At 47.2% G+C, this 15,722-nt stretch overlaps 1 long non-coding RNA gene across 2 annotated transcripts; it reads right to left on the bottom strand.

The window, feature by feature from the left end:
• Nucleotides 1-2,310: 2,310 nt before the first annotated feature.
• Nucleotides 2,311-15,518, bottom strand: LOC109145870. 2 transcript variants are annotated; one of them, XR_002047542.1, is made up of 5 exons: nt 15,369-15,518; nt 12,509-12,600; nt 8,271-8,386; nt 5,037-5,214; nt 2,311-2,468 (listed from the first exon to the last, which is right to left on the bottom strand). It is a non-coding gene; the product is annotated as an uncharacterized LOC109145870 (long non-coding RNA). The 2 variants fall into 2 exon arrangements; XR_002047541.3 differs by having other exon boundaries at nt 2,311-5,214.
• Between the last annotated feature and the right edge of the window lie 204 nt (nt 15,519-15,722).

Raw genomic sequence — 15,722 nt, 5'->3', positions numbered from 1 at the left:
CAGCCTCGTGATTTCCATTTCTCTTTGGAGGCTACAGCACACCCCTATAATTTACATCACCAGAGTGACTGAGCAGTTGTGGCTGAACTGAGCACTCTCTCCACACAGGAGAACTGTTACAGTGGGGATACTGCAACACGTGTATCAGACAACAAGGCCCGTAAAAAATAAATATATATGGACTGATTCTTGGTAGATGTTTCAGAGAGATGTTTATTTCTCGCCGCATGGCCGGGGCTCTGCCGAGGAACTGCTCAATCACGGGACCTGAGGGTCCTTGCCCGTGCAGGGGAACACAAAACAACCAATGGGGAATGAGGTTGACCAGGGCCAGGGAAACCTCGTGCCTCCCCCCCCGGGCCCCTCTCCCAGGACCACATGGCAGGGGGAGACCCCAACATTTCACCCATTTATTTTTAACAAAAAGAGATTTAAAACTTAGCATTGAAAACAACTGGATAAACATAACAAGAACAGTTTCAAAACAAAACAAGTCACCCTCCTGAGTCTTTCAATGTCTAAACAGATTCTCTGGAAAATCTTAAGGCTGACAGAAGGGAGACAGGAGTCTCCAAGCATGCTTGGTGGGGAAACTGAGGCAGGAGAGGGTTTCTTCCATTTGTACCTGTTGGAACTCTAAACAACAATAGTTAACTTCTTCCCTCCCCCTCTTCATCCCCCACTCGGCATTGGAAAGGGATTTTTGGGGAAACAATTGGCAAAGGCATGGTTTTGTGAGGGAAACCACGGGTGAAAAAACGGATTGGGAATACACTGGGGGTAATAGGATATAGGGTAAAAGGGAAAGGTGGGATTAGGAAAGGGAGACTGTAGGGGAGGCTTATAATGGAGATATTGTCTAACATGACTACAATTTTTAGCATATATACTGCCTTTCACAGAAACACCATCAGGCCCAGTGACCTCTGCTGCTTGCAACCCTTTTCTACATTGCACTATTCTGAACTCTACTATTTCTCCATTTCCTAAGCTTGGGATATATTTTTCAGGGTCATTCTTTTTAATAGCAGTTCTATGAATGAATATGTCTTCCTGGTTGTCACATCTCATTATAAAACCATAATTTTGTTTAACATTATACCATTTTACTATTCCTAAAACCTTAGCTATGGTGATTTTTTCCTTTTTCCGAGTGGCTGCTGTTTTCTGTCTCGCTGCATTTTTGCTTTCTCTTTCGCTTTTGCTCGCTCCTGTATTGGAACTGCCAGGGTTGCTGGGGCCATCAGGGCTGCTCGTGCCTGCACGCTCTTCCCGGGGTCACATTCGGGGCCGTGTGGGCCAGGCCGGCCCGCGCCGCTCAGCTCCCCACGCACTGCTGCCTCCTCTGGTCGCAGCTTCACTGCCGCTGCCTGGGGCCGCGCCCACATCTCAGCCGGGCCCCTGAGTGATGACCCCCACACGCCCTGCTCCAAGCGTGCATTTCGGCTAGGCACAGCTCTGCTCCACCGCCACCACTGCCAGCCACCACCCCTCTCACAGGGCTTGCTCCACCACGCGCTGCGCAGGGCCGGGCGGGCACCGCTGGGTCGCCCCACTCCCGCCGCGCCTCGCTCTTGCTGCCGACACTGCAGCTTGCGCCGCTCCGCCCGCGCGCGGGAACTGCCTCGCTGCTGCTCGCAGAGCACTCAGTCCGTGTGGCCTGGGTCGCATGGTCCCTGAAGCAGTTTTAACTTCGCAAGGACACAGCTGACATTGCTCAACAGTCTCGGTAATTAAATAATATTCATGAAAATATTCTTCCATCGGCATATGTTTCGACTCAGAAATTAACTGTGTCCAAACGGTCTTCCAAAAGTCTTTGGTAAGAATCAAATCCTAAGAAACGTAGAAAAAGTTCTTAAACAACCATGACAGGAAGTGTTTCAGTTCCTTTTGAGCTTTAATTAAGCTAAAATTTTCATACTCTTGTTCAAGAATCTTTTCAAGTTTAAGATAAATGTCCATATGTGGCTCTGAGAGCCAAGAGTCTTTCCATGGTTCCTCCATAAATTAGAGATGGAACAGCAAAATGAAAACAAGAAGAGAAATCACAAATCAGTCGCTGTCCTTAGGGATCAGGGATCGCTCTGCTTGCATTACATTTGTTACAGTGGGGGTACTGCAACACGTGTATCAGACAACGAGGCCCACGGAAAGAAATATATATGGACTGATTCTTGGTAGCTGTTTCAGAGAGATATTTATTTCTCCAGCCGCATGGCCAGAGCTCTGCCCAGGAACTGCTCAATCATGGGACCTGAGGGTCCTTGCCCCCACAGGGGAACACAAAACAACCAATGGGGAACGAGGTTGACCACGGGTTAGGGAAACCCCGTGTCTCCCCCCCAGGGCCCCTCTCCCAGGACCACATGGCAGGGGGAAAGGGACCCCAACAGAGAACAGCACTGGAAGTTCCTCCAAGGCCTCCAGAGTGTTGGCAAGAGCTCACTTCACAGCACAGCAGTGCCCTGGAGGTGTTCTTTAAGGAAAACATCTCCACTTCTAAATTGGAAGTATCTAAATGCTTTAATTGCTTCTCCAGGTTCAGTTTCCTCCCCAGCCTTTTTGCTCTCTCTCCGAGTGACGCTCCTGTGTGTGTGCACATGGAGAGAGCGGTACTGGGGAAGGGTTTCCCAGGACACCCCACTGCACATCCAGCAGCTCCTCCCACTTTTCCTGCCTCAGCTGTGTGAAGATCCAGACTGATTATTAAGCACCCAAATCTAATCAATTCCAGGAGAAAGACCATGGCTGGACAGGAAAATGCCAAAGATTTTCAGGTGTATTTGTTTGCTGAACACTTGAAATAAAGACAGGTTTTTCAGATAATGTAGTAATTTAATTTTTTTTTTTTTAAATTGGTCTCACAAAAATATTTTTTTCCTCAAATGTAGCACAAGCTGTATTTCTTCTGTCCACACAATTTCTTGGGAATCTTTATTTTGATTTAAATGTACAAAATTTAAGCAGTACTTTAGATTTTTTTCCGCCTCCAGAAGTTGTTAGTATGTTCTTTCGTGGCTTTTAGAAGGTTCATTTTAACAATGAACAAAGCAAACTTTATTTTTTTTCCCCCATTGGGTTTGGCTTATGCAAACCAGCTGATATTGCTGTAATATGTTGAGCTCATTTTGCTATTTCATGTGAAAAATGAAAAAATACACAAAATTCAAATATGCCATTAACCTAATTCAAGCTTTGCTGATACTCACTAGATATTTTCCTGGTACTTGCCTGAAAAATGATCTTTGTTCTCCTTAGTGCAATAGATCTTATTGAAACATCTATCAGGAAGTCTTTTTTTCACTAACAGGGAAATAATAGCAAACCATACAGTAAAAGGTCTGTCAGAAATATATTGCATTTTATACTTCTGCTTCTCCTACATTTTCTTCCTAACAACTCTGTTTTAACTTTGGTCAAATGAAAACAAAATTAAAATTGAGAGGCGCAGCTGCCTTAGTGTCACATGTTTGATATGGTCAGTCAGACTGGACAGCCAAATGCACACCTGGAAAAAGAGCCCATGTCTGCTCATGATGCAATTTAACTTCTCGAGTTTTGGCCACTGAAGTTCCCTCTACGTCTACAAAATGGTTGCCCTTATTCAGCAGTGCCATAGTCGCAGCTCAGCTGGTGGAAGTGGCTCAGCCAAGAACCCCTGCAATGCCCAGCCTAGGCATTCCTACAGCTAAATCCTGGGATGGGCAAGGCTTGGCTTGGCTATAAAATACAGGAAATCTGCCTACAAACAACACATGTGTTCAATGGCAACTTTCAGGCATGGGCCCTGCTCCTGTTAAACTCCAGAACTGGAGGAGGATGCTCTGCTGGAGTGGGAGCAGAACAACTCCAGCAATGCCCCATTTTCAGAGCTGTCAGTGGTGGATGGAGAAGGGGACATCATCCTGGGTTTGGGATGAATAATGCTGAAAGCATTAACTCATTGACCCCGAAGTTAAACATCCTGATAGTGGGCTGAAGATGTGGCAGAGCTGATAAAGGAACAAAGAAGTGATCCCACTGATAACTTATCTAAATCTGCTGACTGACACAGCTGGCCTGGGACACCTGACTGACAGAAGGTTTCCTTAGACTGTAGAAACCCAGATCCACTTTTTAATGGGAGGATCTTCTAATAAACCCCTTCTTGAGGTGTGTGTGAAATTCCTCCCTGGAGTGAGAATATCCCTCAACGTCGCTCCTGCAGGCTGAGCCAAAGAGATTTGCCCGCAGTCCTTGGTCTGGGTGAATGACATCAATCTCTACCTAATAATTGTTTTTGTTGGCTTTAACATCATTGTGTCAATATTGCTTCAACAATAGTGCACAATGCTGATAGTTATAACTCCTGTACTGTGCAGTAAATAATTCCAATTAACATCTCTTAGTCTAATCATTATCATAACGTTTCACAACAGTTATACTTTTTCCTCTAAAAAGCACAGTTTTTCAATTTGCTGTAATAGAAGCACTGGAGTACTGGGCTAATGACTGCAATTCTAAAGGACTATACACATGCACCATTATCATGAACAAGCAAATATTGATTCTGAGAGAATAGAAACAGTTCAATAAAGTCTTCTTCAGCATCAATAATAAGGCATTTCCAATAAAAATTAATTATTTTAAGGATAATTAACTAAATATATACTTGCTTATTTGAAACTCATTTGGCAATTTGCTTCCCAAGCAGCAGAATTAGACAAAGTTAATTTTTATTAGCATAATGTCAACCAGTATCAGAAAACTTAAATCAGATGGGTTTTTGGCAGTCAAAACCCTCCTTTGAGAAATTATAAAGAACAAACATATTTTGGCAGATGGGACTACAACATCTCCCACGGGCAGAATTTGGGTACTTTTTTATGAGGTTAAACATTCAGTGTTTCAAAGAAGAGTAAATTATTTTCCTGTGTGTTCCTTTTGCCTGCCACCCACCCACATCCCTCACTATAAACAGCGGAAGCACACAGGGGTGGTGGTGCAGAGATAGCCATATGCAATTTCTACTCACATTTCCAGCAAAAGGATACAGGAAATCTTCCAGAAAACCTTTCACGAAAGACCTTGGTGGACAGAGAGATGACAGGGGACACTCTGGCACAGTCCTGAGGCAGAGGTGGATATGGGACACTGGGAGGGGATGTTGTGCAAGCTCAGAGAGAGACAAGCCAGTCCTCCAGAGCCCAGTGTGTTGTCCAGAAAGAAATGCTAGAAAAGTTTTTAAATGCCATTACAGCCACAGGATCATAGAATCATCTAAGGAAGAAACCTTCCAGATCACACAGTCCAACCATCCACCCAGCACTGCCAGTAGACCCCTAAACCACATCACCCAGTGACAGATCAAGACACCTCTTGGACACCTCCAGGAGTGGTGACTCCACCATTTCCCGGGGCAGCCCCTTCCAATGCCTCGCAACCCAAACAGTGAAAATTGGGGTTTTAAATATCTAATCTGAATCACCCCTGTCTCAGCTTGAGGCCATTTCCTCTGCTCCTCACACTGAAGGCACAGCAAAAGAGACAGGCCCCACCTCCCTCCACCCTCCCGTCAGGGAGTTTGGAGAGTGATGAGGTCCCCCCTGAGCCTCCTTTTCTCCAGACTAAACAGCTCCCTCAGCCATTCATCAGACTTGTTTTCTATACCCTTCATGAGCCTTGTTGCCCTTCCCTGGACATGCTCCAGAACCTCAATGTCCTTATTAAAGTGAGGGACCCAGAACTGGATGCAGCATTCGAGGTGTGGCCTCACCAGTGCCCAGTACAGGGGGACAGTCACTGCCCTGGTCCTGCTGGCCACACTATTCTTGATACAAGTCAAGATGCTCTTGGCCTTCTTGGCCCCCTGGGCACACTGATGGCTTATGTCCAGCTGCTGTCAACCATCAGGACCCATAGATTTGTGAGTGTCTGATTGGCAGAGCAGGTCACCAACTTCTAGCTCTGGGGGCTGGGTATCCTGAGTCCTTATATTGAAGACTGAGGCAAATAAGGCATTAAGTACCTCTGCCTTTTGCTCATCCCCTGCCACTGCACTCCTCTCCTGTGTTGGTTTTGCACAGCCTGGTTTTTGGTACTGGGGTGGCCACAGAGGTGGCTTCTGTGAGAAGCTGCTGGAATCTTCCACCCTGTCTGGCAGAGCCAATCCCTGATGGCTCTGAAGATGGACATGCTGCTGGCCAAAGCTGGGCCAATTAGAGAGGTTGGTAATGCCTCTGTGAAAATATATTTAAGAAGAAAATCAAAACAAAGTGGGGGCACAGGTTTTTTTCTAGCCAGAGAAGAGGAGGAGGTGAGAACATGTGAGGGAAACAACGTGGAGACACCAAGGTCAGTGAAGAAGGCGGGGGAGGAGGTGCTCCAGGTGCTGGAGCCGAGATTCCTCTTCAGGCTGTGGTGGTGACCATGGTGAAGCAGCCGTGCCCCTGCAGCCCCTGGGGATCCCCAGGGGATGCAGAGATCCACCCGCAGCCCGTGGGAGTCCAGGGGGGATGCAGAGATCCACCCACAGCCCCTGGCGATCCACAGGAGTTGCAGAGATCCACCTGCAGCCCCTGGGAATCCCTGGGGGATGCAGAGATCCACCCGCAGCCCGTGGGGATCCCCGGGGGATGCAGAGATCCACCCGCAGCCCACCGGGATCCCCGGGGGATGCAGAGATCCACCCGCAGCCCGTGGGGATCCCCGGGGGATGCAGAGATCCACCCGCAGCCCGTGGGGGAGGTGCCCATGTCGGAGGGGGTCGATGCCTGGAGGAGGCTGTGATCCAGTGGGAGACCCAGGGGAGAGAGAAGGCCCCTGCTTCCAGGCTGGAGCAGCCTGTCCTTGGAGGACTGCACCCCGTGGAAGAGTTACCCACGCTGCAGCGGTTTTGGGAGGACTGCTGCTCGTGAGAGTGGACCCACGCTGGAGAAGTTTGTGGAACTGTCTCCCATGGGAGGGACCCCACAGTGCAGCAGGGGAAGGACTCCTCTCCCTGAGCAGCGCAAGAAAACCTCAGGTGATGGACTGACCAAACCCTCCTGCCCTGTCTCCCTGCGCTGTTGGTGGGAAGGAGTGAGGGGCTGGAGGGAAAAAGGTGTTTGAAGGGCTTCTTTTACTTCTCATTATCCTCCTCTGATTGTTAGCAATAAATTAACTTTGTCCCTCTAAGCTGAGCCTGTTTTGCCCTTGGAGTGTTTTCTCCTGGTCCTTATCTCAACTCATGAACCCTTTGTTAAGTTTTCTTTCCTCTGCCCGGCAGTGGCAGGGGAGGGTGAGCGAGAGGCTTTTGTGGGTGCCTGGCATTTGGCCAGTGTCAAACCACGACACCTCTGCATTCAAAAAATGAGCAAGACTCCCCTTGACCCTGCTTTTGCTGTCAAGGCATTTATAGAAACTTTTTTTGTTGTTTTTATCTGCAGGCCAAATCAAGTTCTAGTTGGGTTTTGGCCCTTCTAATCTTCTCCCTACATGACCTTCCAACGTCCTTATAGTCCTCCCAAGTTGCCTGACCCTCATTCGAGTCAATAGGTTCTTTTTTCCCTAAATTCCAGCCCAAGTTCTCTGTTTAACCAGGCTGGTCCTTTTTCCCTGATAACTTGTCCTTCTACACATGGGAACAGCCTGCTCCCAAGTATTTAACAATTCCTTTTTAAAGCACATCCAGCCTTCCTGGACTCCTTTGCCTTTCAGGACTAACTCCAGAGGAACCCTGTCAATCACTCTGTGCACTGCACACTTCATCCGACAGACCTGGCTAAGGGGATCTAGTGCATTTTGGTTTTGTTTTTCAAAAAACCCCAATACAAATAAATAACTTCCTATGAAAACCTGCAATAACCCTTACATCCTAATGGCTAGAAGAGTTTTCAAATTTTAATTTCACAGGGTTCTATAGTTCTGGCTGAAAATCCACAAAATCCCACATGAGCAGGAACTTACACAGATTTCTTCCAGAGGTAATCAGCACATGCTTGTATTACATAGAAATTATAAAAACTGACATTTTCAGATGGGAAGTTCATTTCTGTCAGTGAGAAGCATGTTCTGGAATTCAGGACAGCTTCTCCCTTTTATTTGGAACTCTGTCCTTAACTGTACTTATCAACCTCAAGGAAACTCAAGTTACAGCTCTTCTATTCATGTGGGAATACCAACTTCCAAATTACAACCTTCCTCCCAAAAACAAACCCTCCCTCACTAGAGGTAAGATATTTTAATAGGAATGACAGAAAGCCTCTAAGTCCACTGCCCTTGTTGAAGAACCATTCTAAGGAACAAACCGTGTCCAGGGAATAAAAGAGCATTCCAGAAGTCTGTCATTTACAGATGGTTCCAGGGATTGCTGTTGTCTCCATGTGTTATGATTTATTGTTTAATCACTCAGCACTGGCAGCTCCTGGAAGGCAATAACATTAAAGGGCACAGGTTAACTTGTACAGTGTTGCCAAGCACTTTTTATACTGCTAAAACTTTTGTTAAATGTGTAAATCCTCTTGAGCTTGTAAATGTCAGGACTTTACTACAGCCTGTGCGGCAGCTAGGAAAAGTATCAGCTGCATCCCCATGTGGCAAAATTAAAACCTTGTAATTCACTAGGTGATAGATAAAATACATCAAATATTAATTTTATTATATGCAACGGCTCAAAGTGATGTTATATTTTTCTTAAAATCTGAACACGGGCAATTTTGAGAAGAGAAAGCCTGTACTGCAGAACTTTCAATAATCAGTGTGGAGCTCCTCTGGAGTTTATTGGTGTTTCTCTGAGCTGGATGTAGTGAACTGAGCGGAAACATGTGAGCAGCCTTGAAAATCGTCTGTGAATCTCCTCCCGGAGATTAGGGTCACACATAAAATTTAAGGACAACTGCATTAGCAAGCAAATAATAAGCCAGAGTCAATTTAAAAAACTTTTTGTTATGAGTGTAAAACCAGCCACAGGGTAGAGTTATGGCTGAGAGCACTGGAACTGCCATTTCACACACACACATCTTTAACCTGCACTCACAGGACAGGAAAAAAGTTCTGATGAAAGCAGGAACTTCTCAATCCCTAGGGGAAGGTGGAAGAAACCCCTTGCCATTGCTCAGGCTCTCTGAGGGAGAAGTGTGTTAAACCTATGTTTGTCAAAAGATGGGTGGATAACACAGAGCTTTGTAGTTTTTTTCTTTATAAACAAGTGGGTTGGCACTCCTTGGTCACCTCCAAACCTTAAAATATCCTTCTGCCTCACAGTTTAAATACAGCTTCTCAGCTGTTCTCATGACAGAACACTTACACTTGGTCATCTTGTGTTTGCCTTGATCTAGTTTTGATCTCACCCAAATGCTGTGATTCATGAGGAAACCAGGCCAAAGCTCTCAGGATGAGAGCTCAGAAGAGCCCAGGCACAGAGCTCCAGCCATGGCACAAAGCCAGGAAAAGGGATGGGCATTCAGCACATGTTCAAGGCACAGCTAAACCCTCAATGAACTCTAGCAAAGGTATTTACACTTCTCAACCTTCCCGAAGCAAAACAACGGAGCAAAAGCCTCTGGCACTCACAATGGATTTAATACAGACAAGTTTTGCTAGCGAGTTCCACACTCCCTCCTTCAGTGTTAACCACAAGGAACGTGTTTCCAGCAAAAGAAACCTAGAAACTTTTCTTGATTGCATAAGCAAAACTGCTACCCGAGTTTAAAGACCATTACCCAAAATAAACAGTAGCCCATAATCAAGTCTCTGCTTAGCTAATGAAGCCTCTGTGAATACTGAATTCGTGTGCCGATCAAGTTTCATAGCTGTAGCAGCTTTATAACTGCTGCATTATTCCAGTCTTACAGGAGGATACTCCTGCCTCAGTGGCTGTCTCACAACACACGTGACAAATTAGTCTGTCAGTGGCATGTGACAGAAAGCCCAGTTCCTCACCAGACAGTGGCAGAAAGGTGTGACAACACAGAAACAAATCTGTATGAATCCTGCTGTACAGAATGTATTGCATGGGCAGATCCCTAAATGGTGCAAGCAAAACCAAATCCCCTCTGCTTAATTAACTGTAAAGCGGGAATGCATTTGGGATCCAGGAAGGTGTGAAAGTACAGGGCCTCCTGTAGCTGAACAGCTCCTGCTGTGCTCCCTTCCGCAGGGCTGACAGTCTTGAAGCAGGGTGATAAAGTGAGTCCAGGAAGACCTCTCCTAATCTTGCCGCTGCTCGTGTTACTTCATCGAGGTAGAATTTGTCTTCACTGCCCATTTAGGAAGAGATCCTGGTAATGTTATGCAGTTCGGGCATTAAAAGTGCTTTCCCTCCTGAAACCACCCCCGGTGGAGATCCTGAAAATACCAACAGACCCTTGGGTGTGACGTGTTCAGGGATGAAACATCATTCCTTCATCTTGGCATTGTCCATAACCTCGCACTTCACACCACACCAGTGCGTGTTTTGTCTCTACTGTTCTACTTGGTGTTCCTTTATTTCCTAACCCACCACTGGATGACCTCTAAAAGTGTGGTTTTGGGGTTTTTGAACTATTCAATCAATATAAAGGAAATGCATTCAAGCAATGGAAACTCTTACCTTGTTTTGTTCTCCAGGTGAAAAAGAGAATTGAAACCTGAGAATCTGAGGTCATATTAGAATAACCAAAAAGATCCTATACCTACATGTTTTTGCTAGAGGTTAACTCTGCCTTTGCAAGCACAAGTTCTGTGTCCAAAGGTGTTTTTGGAAGGTGTAAAAAAATGGTACTTCTACATTTTTTTAGCTTTTTTTTACACCACACTATACTACAGAGTGTAGCCGACATGAGAGTTATCAATAACAACATAAGGAAGAGTTGAGAATTTTGAAGGTAAATGTAACAAATTAGTGTTTGAGAATATGAGAGGTAGTGACTAAATGCTGAAGAAGTGAACTTCTTGAATGCAAAATGGGACATCTGTTCCTTTGCTTTCCAGTCTGCTTGGGGATTTTTTCTGTCAGTTTGTAGCATTTTCTCCATTCCATCTACAGCATCCCAGTTTTCCTCCCTTCACTGCAACTGTTTCAGCTTAGCAACCTCCTGCCTTCCTGTCTCAGAGCGTATTTTCACATTGCTTGCCTAACAAATGACAGTGTGGCATTGTTTCTGCTTGTTCCAAAATATCACTTTTCTCTTTTCTCTTTCAATAGGGGCTCCACATGTGCTCAGGGACCACTGTGGACTCCTTAAATTTACTCAGCAAAAGCAACATCAGCACATCAGCCTGTGCCATATATGAAAGGTGTGGTGGAGCAAGGGCAGGCAGAGATCTGTCTGGCTCAGCTGGTCTCCCCAGTCCAGGGAACACCTCACACTCCTTGGATACCAAACTTGGTGTGGCATCACAGTGATCACGGGGATTGCTGGAGGGTCTGCACAGACACTGTGTGAGGCTACAACACATGGGAGGGCACCAAGCAAAAAGATCTAAGGGAAACTGACCCCTGAATAAGATGAAATCACAGAATCCGAGAATCACTGATGTGGGAAAAGCTCTCCCAGATGGTGGAGTCCAAGCTGTGCCCAATCCCCACCCTGTCCCCAGCCCAGAGCACTGAGTGCCACCTCCAGCCCTTCCTTGGACACCTCCAGGCATGGGCACTCCATCACCTCCCTGGGCAGCCCCTGCCAAGGCCTGAGCACCCTTTCCATGGGGAAATTCCTGCTGCTGTCCAAGCTGAGCCTCCCCTGGCCCAGCCTGAGGCCGTTTCCCCTTGTCCTGTCCCTGTTCCCTGCGAGCAGAGCCCGACCCCCCCGGCTGCCCCCTCCTGTCAGGGACTTGTGCAGAGCCACAAGGTCCCCCCTGAGCCTCCTTTGCTCCAGGCTCAGCCCCTTTCCCAGCCCCCTCAGCCACTCCTGGGGCTCCAGCCCCTTCCCAGCTCCATTCCCTGCCCTGGACACGCTCCAGCCCCTCCAGGGCTCTCTGGCCGGGAGGGCCCAGAACTGGACACAGCCCTGAGGTCCCTCAGCAGGGCCAGCACAGGGGACGGGCCCTGCCCTGGGCCTGTGGCCACCCCATGGCTGGCCCAGCCCAGCGGCCATTGGCCTCGTGCCCCCCTGGGCACCCCTGGGCTCCGGTCCAGCCGCTGGCACAGCACCCCCAGGGCCTTTCCCGACGGGCCCTTTCCAGCCCCTCTGCCCCAGCCTGGAGCTGCAGGGCTTGGGGTGAGCCCAGGGCAGGACGCGGCACTTGGCCTTGCTGAACCTCAGCCCATGGATCCAGCCTGTGCTGATCCCTCTGCAGAGCTTTCCACCCTCCAGCACACCCACACTCCCACCTGGCTTAGTGTTTTCTGAAAAGTTACTGAGGCTGCCCCCAGTCCCTTCATCCCGTTCATCCAGATCATCAGTGGAGATCTTAAATAGCAATAAGTGGTACAGCCCCTCAAGCATCCTGGAAAGGACTGTTTGGGTGCAAGGAACATCCAACTCCACAGCATGTCTGAGCCACACAATCCACCCAGCACCATTGTTTTCCCCACCCACTCTTCCTCCCAACAGAGTTTACCTACCTGGCTCAAAATCCAAGACTTGACATCCCAACATATATAAAATCCAATTCAGAGTTCCCATTAAAAACCACAAAAGGATGCCACAGAAGGTGCTGTAGAAACAAAGAAAAAGAAACAGATTTTGAAATCAAAATCCATAGTTATGACAAGTTTGTAAACAAAATAAAGGAGGAGAGAGAAGTATGTAGCAAAGAGACAATAAGTATGAATATTTTTAGTGCTCCCCATGTTCAAACTGGCCCTAGCTTATCCAGCCCAACGTCAAGGCTGGATAGCAATGGATTGCAGACATCAGAGACAGGTTTTACAGGGGGACTGTGAACCAGAGAGGGAATGACACAGAACAAGGATGTTGTAGGACAGAAATTCACACTCCCAAAGCAGCTACTTATAAAAAAAGACATAGAAGTGATGGTGTGAAATGTGTGTGGCGGGATCAGATGATTAAGATAAACATGTATGGGCACAGCAAAACTCACAGCAGTGATCTCAGGATGGGACATCACAGCATTCCTCATGCCAAGGGCTCAGAAAGATCAAAACAAAACAAAACAAAAAAACCAACCCTGTATTTTTATATGGGAGGGGAGTCAGAGGAGAGATTTAAACCAGGTGAGGTGGTGAAGCCAATGACAGGTGGTGCTGATAAGTCTCATTGGGATATAATTGATGATCTATTAGCTACAATTTACATTTCTGAGGTAATTTCTTTCTAAGAGAACAAAATGTTCCAGAAGCAGAATAAATATTGTGTGCCATTCATTAGTGACACAAACTCAAACAGATGTCTTATCTCTAATTAACACATATCCTCTAAAATTATTCACATGTGCTCCTTCCTGGGATTGTTTTCCAAGAACAGGTGAATGATGTCTCAGATTAAACAGTTTCACATAACATCCTCTTAGTTTCTGTACTTTCAGGCACACTCACCAGTTCCTCTTAGTTATTCTCCTCTTTATACTAGCAAATCAATCAAAATCAATTAAATGCTTATAAAATCTTAACCTTGATACAAATGCATTGAAGAATCTTAACTAAAAAACCCAATTTGCATAATTTTTGTCATAGAAATAAGTTAATAATAGCACAGAACAGAGAACTTTCCAATAGAGAAAGAAAAAATTGCTGTCACGGCTGCTTAAGAATTTTCACTGTTAGAATATTTAAACCAATGCTTTGTAGTAAAGGTAATGCCCAACTTGGACATGTTTTAGTAAGTACCTAAAAGGTAATTTAATGGCAATATTTTAGGACAGGTCTCATTATTATACTATGACGTGGAAGTCAGGGTTCTCCACCTAGATCATAAATCAAGATAGCCAATTAAAAGATGCAAACTGAATATCGGATGTAATTTAAATTTGGTGACCTGAAAACACTAAATATTGTTAATTGAAAAGATGCTGCAGGCATAAGAGGCTTTGTTATGAGCCTCAGATCAACACTTTTATTTTAGCTATCTTTGCAGACATTCCTAATGCTGCTTTCCCTTTGAGACATGACAGCATTTTGTTACATGGGCAGAAGCAAAAACCCACTCAAATTGCCCATTTCCACAGTTAAAGTTATTTCTCTTTTGCTGACTGCCTAGCTGTGTGAAAACAATCTCTTCTTACATTTACCCAAGGGGAAAGTCAGCCTTCTCCCCCTCTGCTTGGGATTCTTCCAGAAGCTGGGAAAAGGGAAACGTGTCCCCATCTCTAGAAAGGGTGGAAAGGAGGAGCCTGGGAACCACTGCCCTGTCAGCCTCCCCTCTGTGCTGGGAAGATCCCGGGATAGCCCCTCCTGGAAGCTCTGCTGAGGCTCACAGAGCACGGGGAGGTGGTTTGGGTCAGCCAGCACAGCCTCACCAAGGGAAAATCCTCCTGACCAACCCCGTGGCCTTCTCTGGTGGGGACACTCCATCAGTGGGCAAGGGAAGGGCCACGGATGCGATTTATCCGGAATTCTGGAAAGCCTCTGACAGGGGTCCCCACAACATCCTTCTCTCTGGACTGGAGACAGCTGGACTGGATGGATGGAAGGTTGGATGGATGAAGACGTGGTTGGACAGTCACAGCCAGAGGGTCGTGGTCAATGGCTAAGAGTCCTGATGGACATCGGTGGCCAGTGGGGTCCCTCGGGGGTCTGTACTGGGACCAGTGTGTTTAGTAACTTCATTAACAGATGAAGGGACTGAGGGCACCCTCAGCAGGTTTGCAGGGGACACCGAGCTCAGAGTGCAGTGACAACCCTGAGGGATGAGGCCACCCAGAGGGACCTGGACAAGCTGAAGCAATGGGAATCTCAGGAGGTTTAACAACACCGAGTGCTGGGGCTGTACCTTGGCTGGGGGTGTACCTCGGCTGGGGCAACCCCCAGGATCAGTCCAGGCTGAGGACGAGCAGAGGGAGCAGCCCTGGGGAGAACCCTTGGAGGGAGCACGCGGTAATGGCGGCTTGGCCGAGCTGGGAAGGGATGGAAGAAAGGATTCACAAACCCCCTGGGTAGCCGATCCCGGTGTCCCAGCAGGACCCTTGGGAACAGCAGGCTGGAACAGCAGGGATGAGCACAAAATCTTGGGTGGTAGACGAGATGTATCAAGCTCCACATTTGCAGTGGGAACCCCTGGACCTCTGGGCAGGCAGGGGTGTGCAGGGCTACAGTGTAGCAAAGACTCAGAGCAGTGGCAAAGGAACGGTGAGGGCAGGGCAGCCGCAACCCAGCTCCCACTGGGGCAGGAAAAGGCGGGCTCGGGATCTCAGGGTTTTCCCCTGAGGCACCACAGCAGATAGTGAAAAAGTCCCTCTTTTAGTGAGGTCGGGTGTTAAATAGGGTCCCAGTGCAACAGCTGCTCCAGTGAGCAAGCCGCACTCACGGTAGAAGGAAGGCAGCAGACGGCAGAAAACCCGCAGCGGCGATGAATTCTCTCCACAACGATGGCAGCCTTCTTTCCCCTCTGAACGTCAGGAGACCAAGACGGCTAGGGGCTTCACCCAACCCCTTTTTCCCAGTCCAAATCTCGCAGCATCTCTGCCCTACACGAGAAAACCTCAGGTGAATGAGTAGCCAGCTGGACCCCTCCCCCTGTGGCCAGGTCTTTTTATCTCTCTTAAGTACTCAGTAATTTGTCTCCTGGCAACCTGTATGGGAAAATTCTTTAAGAGAAAGAGAAAAACAAAAGGAGAACTCCTAAAACCCCAACAGCAACAATCAGAGGGAAGTCTGGTTC

Source organism: Corvus cornix, chromosome 6 (genome assembly GCF_000738735.6).
Source record: "Corvus cornix cornix isolate S_Up_H32 chromosome 6, ASM73873v5, whole genome shotgun sequence".
In the NCBI taxonomy this organism is placed as follows: domain Eukaryota; kingdom Metazoa; phylum Chordata; class Aves; order Passeriformes; family Corvidae; genus Corvus; species Corvus cornix.
The sequence above is the reverse complement of the archived record's forward strand: the minus strand, read 5'-3'. Positions and strand labels throughout refer to the sequence as shown.